At 42.9% G+C, this 6,826-nt stretch overlaps 1 pseudogene; it reads left to right on the top strand.

Annotated features, from left to right (window-relative positions):
- The first annotated feature begins 1,654 nt into the window (after positions 1–1,654).
- On the top strand, positions 1,655–3,801 carry LOC119566467 (annotated as a pseudogene).
- Positions 3,802–6,826: the final 3,025 nt, after the last annotated feature.

Raw genomic sequence — 6,826 nt, 5'->3', positions numbered from 1 at the left:
CTTGGGGGTGAGAGGGGGAAACGTGAAATAACTCTTGCCTCAATTTCCTTAGTTTGCTTGACTTTAAGCCAAAAATATTTTTTTATATATTAATAGGCCTTTGTAATAATGAATGGAGAAAAAACATATCTGCAACGTACATACTTTAATTAAAAGCCATGTGTGATGCTCAGGACAGGGCTGCAGGCTAATTCACTCAAATGCTAATATAAATCAAAGGTGTGTCTAAAAGTATTGTAGTGTAATTAGGCCAATTCACTTGTGTGTCAGTTTAGTTAAAAGAAAATGTTAGTGATATTGTTTTCACTTATCTATTACCTCTTGAATGCTATCACATTACATTATGTATATCCCTGTAAATAGTTAACCCTAAATCAAAAGTGTGTGTTAGTGTTAAAATAAGAATGTACTTGATGTGTAAACTTCATGAAAACTAGTGAAGGATTGTTGTTTGCTATTAAATTACCTTTCACACTGTGTATATCCCTGAAATTGAGTTACCCATCAAACACAACTGGAGCCCTGGAAATGTAAATGAAGAAGAGTGCTAACTTCAGAGCAAGGGCCATTGTGTTCAACAATGGGAATTCACAGACTCAGTCTGCATTTCCTACTCATCAGCATCAAAGGAAAACCTACATGGTTAGAGAGACTGCCAGTTTGTCTTCTGTGAGAAGAAGATATAAATATGGATTCAAAGAAAGATCCTTTATCCTGTTTGGACTCTTATAGGGAAGATACTAAATGCAAAGTGGAGATTCCCAGAAACATCTAGGTTCCCTGAAAAGACTTAAGAAACTGAGAGATTACTACATCTCTGCTGTCATTTTGGACTTATAAACTTTGACTCACCTATTAATGTATTTTACCTGCTTTAGCCTCTGAATAACTCTCATTTCTTTTCTGAGCTAATGAATCTTTAGTTAGTTAGTTTAATAGACCGTTTTGGGAACAGTCACCTTCTTGTGGCGAAGGGGCTTGCGCTTTCCAATGATCCTCAGAGCTAGGTTGTTGGGAGCTTCATGTTCCAGGTAGGATCTCCCAAGCAGAACAGGTCTGAGGGGAGGTCCCAGACAAAGTATGGTCCAATCCCGCAAGTCCTTCAATGGTGGATTAGGCGGAAAAGGGTCCTTGGATCTCAACGGCTGTGAAAGCAGATGAAGGTTGCAGCTAGTGGAGATCTCCAGGTGTCTCGGACTTTCCCTGCCACTGGGCCCCAGATCTCCAACTTGTCATGATCGTGTGGTTGCTATAGGCGCACAAGCTTCCTCCCATTAAAAGAAATCATGCGCAGGCTTCTACCAAGGGAAATAACATCTTTCCAAACTTCCAAGCCCTGCAGCGATGGACTAGTGGTGACAGGGACAGGATTAGTGAATCTGGCCATCCCTAGTCATGAATCTAAACATAGGCAGAGGTAGTTAGATGGTCATCTGGCACCTGGACTGAGATAGGGGTGCAATTCAGCAGCTACTATTGTGACTTAGGATCCCCTCTGTTCACCCCGCATGGGGAGAGGTCTGGAAAAGGTGCCCTAAACCTAGGCTCTCTCATACACTTCTGGCTGGATTACCATGTCCAGTGGGATGACTCTGCCTGCGGTCGAAGCTGTAAAAAGACAGTGACTTTTGCTACATGGAATGTTCACACCCTGATGGATAACAAAGATAATGTACGGCTGGAAAGAAGAACTGCTGTCATCCCCAGGGAACTTGCGAGATATAACATCGACATCACTTCCCTGAGTGAGACAAGGTGCCCAGATGAAGGTCAACTGAGAGAAGGTGGTGCAGGCTACACCTTTTTCTGAAAAGGAAAATCTGCAGAGGACAGGCGCGTTCATGGTGTCGGTTTTGTAATTAGGAATAAGTTTGTCAGTCATCTTACAGAATTTCCTATAGGAATCAATGAATGTCTTATGACTCTTCATCTTGAGCTCAACAACAACCTGTCTGCTGCTGTCATCAGTGCATATGCCCCAACACTTGATTCTATCGAGGATATCAAGGAACAATTCTATACGGATCTTGACAGAGTCTTGACCAACATTCCCAAGGAGGACAAGATCATTCTTCTCAGAGATTTTAACGCTAGAGTCAGGCGGGAATCAGATCTCTGGAATGGCACTATCGGAAAAGAAGGAGTAGGAAAGGCTAACTCCAACAGCATCCTCCTCCTGAGCAAATGCATAGAACATGGCCTGGCCATCACAAACACCCTCTTTAGACAAAGTGAGAAGTATAAAACCACCTGGAGATGCCCTCGCTCCAGGCACCTTCTTATTGTTATTGTTAGAGCTCGAGATTGGAAGGATGTCCACATCACGAGGACCATGCATGGAACCAATGCTGTTGGACAGACCATCGCCTTGTTATATCAATCATGAATTTCCAGATCACCTCAAGGCATCACAAATGGGCAAAATCAGTATGAAATAAATTCAACGTCAAGTCCCTTGAAGATATAGTGACTCGGGAGAAACTTCAGCAGTGTCTCCAAGAGAAGTTTGCTGCTTACGCCTACAGCTGATGATGACAATGAAAATTTCTGGAAGGGATTAAAGACTGCCATTCTCTCAGCATGTGCTGAGTCCATTGGCTATGTCACCCGCCATCACCAAGATTGGTTTGGTGAGAACAATGCTAAGATTCAGGGCCTGCTTGACCAGAAGAGAAAAGCTCATCACATGAGGCAAAATGATATATCACAGCAGCAGAAGAAAGAGTCATATGAGCCCAAAGGAAAACCCGTGACATCAAAAATAAGTGGTGGCGAGAAAAGGCCAAAGAGATTGAGCTTTATGCTGATAAACATGACATGAGGAGTTTCTTTCAGGCAATAAGGGCCATTTACAGCCCATGCTCCCATGGACACACACCACTCCGAGCCCAAGATGGATCAATGTATTTAAAGGACAGCGTAGCCATCAAAGCCAGATGGAAGGAGCATTCTGAGTTACTCCTGAACCGTGAGTCAACTGTCTCTGATGCCACTATTGAATCCATAATCTCTATCAAATCTACTAATCTCAACGACATGAAAGAGAATCTCTTGCTGACCCCCCACCCTCACAGAAGTAACACAAGCCATTATGCAAACTAAGAACAACAAGGCAGCAGGCATACTAGCTGAAGATGGCATACTAGCTGGCATACTAGCTGAAGATGGCATACTAGCTGAAGCTTACAAGTTTGGAGGTGAAGAACTGGTAGGGAAGTTCCACAAACTTTTTCTTCATATCTGGTATAATTAGAAGATTCCAGAAGACCTGAGAAACGCTAACACTGTTACAATCTTTAAGAAAGGAGATAAGTCGGAGTGTGGAAATTATCGAGGCATTGTCTTACTAGCTACAGCAGGGAAAATTCTTGACCGTATCCTCTTAAACTGATTACTTCTCCTTGCTGAGGAAATATTGCCAGAATCTCCATGTGGTTTTAGACCATCCTGCAGGACAACCGACATGATCTTTGTTGCCCGCCAAATCCAGGAAAAGTCTTGGGAGCAAAATCAGGACCTGTACATGGCTTTCATCAATTTGACAAAGGCCTTTGACTCTGTCAATCACAAAGCCCTGTGGAATGCGCTGGCCAGATTCGGCTGCCTTCCAAATTTATTAAGGTCCTAAGGCTTCTCCATGATCAGATGCCTGCCACAGTTCTCTGTAATGGCCTTGAGATGGAACCTTTCGTCATCAAAACTGGGGTTGAGCAAGGATGCGTTCTTGCCCCAACCCTGTTTTCCATCTATTTAGCGGTCATTTTGGTCCTCATTAAAGATCACCTTCCCAATAGACATTGACATTCAATATAGAATGGATGGGCGGCTCTCTAATCTTCGATGTCTCCACTCAAAGTCTAAAAACTTCAGGGCATCCATTACTAATCTTCAGTATGCTGATGATTGTGTCATCCTCGTGCACACTAAGAATGACCTTCAGTCCATACTGGATTTTCCTGCACAAGCTTACCAAAGCCTAGGACTCTCACTCAATACTGAGAAGACTAAAGTGCTCTATCAACCTGCTTCAGGCCTTGCACATGACCGACCACAAATCACCATTGAGAGTCAGACTTTGGAGACAGTTGAGCACTTTTGCTACCTCAGTAGACAACTTTCTCAAAATGCAAAAATTGACAGTGAGATCCAGCACAGGATCCAGTGCGCAAGTGCTTCCGTTGGGAAATTGCTCCGATGCATTTTCATGGACCAGGACCTACGGCAGGACACCAAGATCCAGGTCTAAGACAATTGTTGTTCCTACACTCCTCTATGGATGTGAAACCTGGGTGGCCTATCGACAGCACCTCAAGAGTTTAGAGAGGTATCACCAATGATGCCTCTGGAAAATCCTTTGCGTCAAGTGGCAAGATAGCTGCACTAACACCAGCATCCTCACTGAAGCCAATGTCACCAGCATTGAAGCAATGATCCTCATACACCAACTTCGCTAGGCTGGACATTGTGTGAGGATGCCAGACTCTCACCTCCCAAAACAAGTCTGTACTCTCAGCTCACCCCTGATCAGAGATCCTGTGGTGGTCAGAAGAAATGCTACAAAGACACGGTGAAAGCATATCTTAAGAAAACTGATGTGGCCATCACAAGCTGGGAAGAGCAAGACACCAAACGACCGCAATGAGGCCATATGCTCCATCAGACAGTGGCCTGCTTTGAGGAGAAGAGCCTTGCCCTCGAAATTGAAAAGAGAGAGAGGAGGAAGGAAGAAGAAATAACTTCCTCCCAGCAGGCCGCTGGCCTGCCACAAAATGTCTGTACCTACTGCAGGCGGATTTGCATTTCCAGGATCAGACTCCTGAGTCATCTCAGGCTGTATATGTAAATCTATGGTAGAGATCATACTCAAATCAAGGTATTGCTAATCAATCAGTTTGCTCGAGAATTGGCTGCCAGCATTGTCTTTGCTGTGACCTGAGATTGGCACTCACGGATGTGAGCCGCTGTTGCGTGACACCAGCATGACACCATTCGATCAGGACATTTTGGTTAAAATAAATCCCGAAAAAACACTAGGCGCTTGTCTATACTTACAACACTACATCAGTGCAGCTGCAGCAGCTCTTCAGTGTAGACACTTCCTATGCAGACAGCAGGGATTCTCCCATCAGCAAAGGCAATCCACCTACCCGAGGGGCAGTAGCTAAGTCAACTGAAGAATTCCTCTGTTGACCTAATGCTGTCTACATGAGGACTTAGGTCAGTTCAAATATGCCTCTGAGTTGTGTGAATTTTTCATACCTGTGACTGATGTAGTTAAATCCACGCATTTTTCTAGTGTGGACCAGGCCTAAGGTTTCACCCAAAAACTGGTTTTTCCCACAGTTTTCAGATAGTGCTATCTTAAATCCATAAACACAGAGATGTACTAAAAGAATTTTAAAACAAATTTTAATGTAAAACTTAACAGCACCTTCCCAAAACATTCATGAACACATTCAAGCTAACTTGTAATCTATTGTACAGATAATTATACACATACGCCTCAATGAATGTGTGTATTTTATAGTGTGGTCTATAAAATAATTTTGAAAAACCAAGTGAAGTTGTGGATAGGTATTTTGGGATGACTGGATTATTGTATATAGGCTTTGCGTATGTGTGTGCGCATCATGGTTTTTGCTGTTGCACTTCCTGAAACAATTGTTATAAAATCATGTAATCTGCAAGCAGCCTTTTTGTGGGTCGTGGCTAAATTTCTGTGTTTCTATTTGTGTGTACTTGTGCTGCTTCTGCTGATGTTATTACGGGCCCTGTATGTATCTGCAAAATTAGCAAAGCCCTTCTGGAGGTGAAAAAATGATTTTCAAAGAACTGAGCTCCAGGTAATTTTAAATTAAAATTACCAAAAGAAAAGCCAATACTGGATTACCAAAATTGATACCTGGAGAAACAATCAAAAGATGGAATACTTAACTTGCTTCTCATCTGACTAGTTTAGGGGGGAGGGGGGAAATGGAGATGGAATTATTGATAATTTTATTAGACTAATGCAGGAAGGTGATCCCACATTCTCACCTTTGGTTCTTTTCTCATGCATTGGGAGACAACCAACCAAATAAAAACAAAAATTACTTTTAAAATAAATGAAAAATGTTTCTGAACAATTACTAATGGAAGGGAATGACTTACATTAATGACTTGGATGGTGGAGCTGAAAGTACATTTAAAAAATTGCAGATGACAGCAGGCTGGGAGGTCTTGCAAGCACTTTGGAGGATAGGATTAGAATTCAAAATGACATTAGCGAATTGGTCTGAAATCAACTAGATGAAATTCAATAAACACAAGTGAGAAGAACTACACTTACGCATTGTCTACACTACACAGTTTTGTCGATGCAAGTTACGCCAACAATCAAAAAACCACTATAATTACATTGCTTATGCACGTTCACACAGCGCTCCTTCTGTTGGCAGAGTGTGCTCACAGTTGGTGCTCTACCATCGACAGTGAGAGCAGTGCACTGCGGGTAACTATCACCACCTTCTGCAGCTAAGAGTTGTGGGAAGGCGGAGTGGATCGCAGTGCATCATGGGTGCAGGCTCAGCATCCCATGATGCAGTTTTTCCATCCCATCATTCCATGGGCTTCCGACTGCATTTTGTGGCATTTAAGCAGCCGGATACCAGGGCTATTGGAGCTGCGCAACAGGGTGCCATTAGAATCAGGGAGGCTTTGCGGCAAAATTTTGACAATGAGCACCAGTAATTGTCTTTCTATACAGCACTCTGCCATGCTTTGTTAACTTGCTGCCTTGCATGAAAATTGTGATGATTCCCGAGCAGGATTTACAGTCAGCAAATAA

The sequence above is a fragment of the Chelonia mydas genome, chromosome 1 (assembly GCF_015237465.2).
Source record: "Chelonia mydas isolate rCheMyd1 chromosome 1, rCheMyd1.pri.v2, whole genome shotgun sequence".
Classification (NCBI taxonomy): Eukaryota; Metazoa; Chordata; order Testudines; family Cheloniidae; genus Chelonia; species Chelonia mydas.
This window is presented reverse-complemented; position numbering and strand designations above follow the sequence as displayed.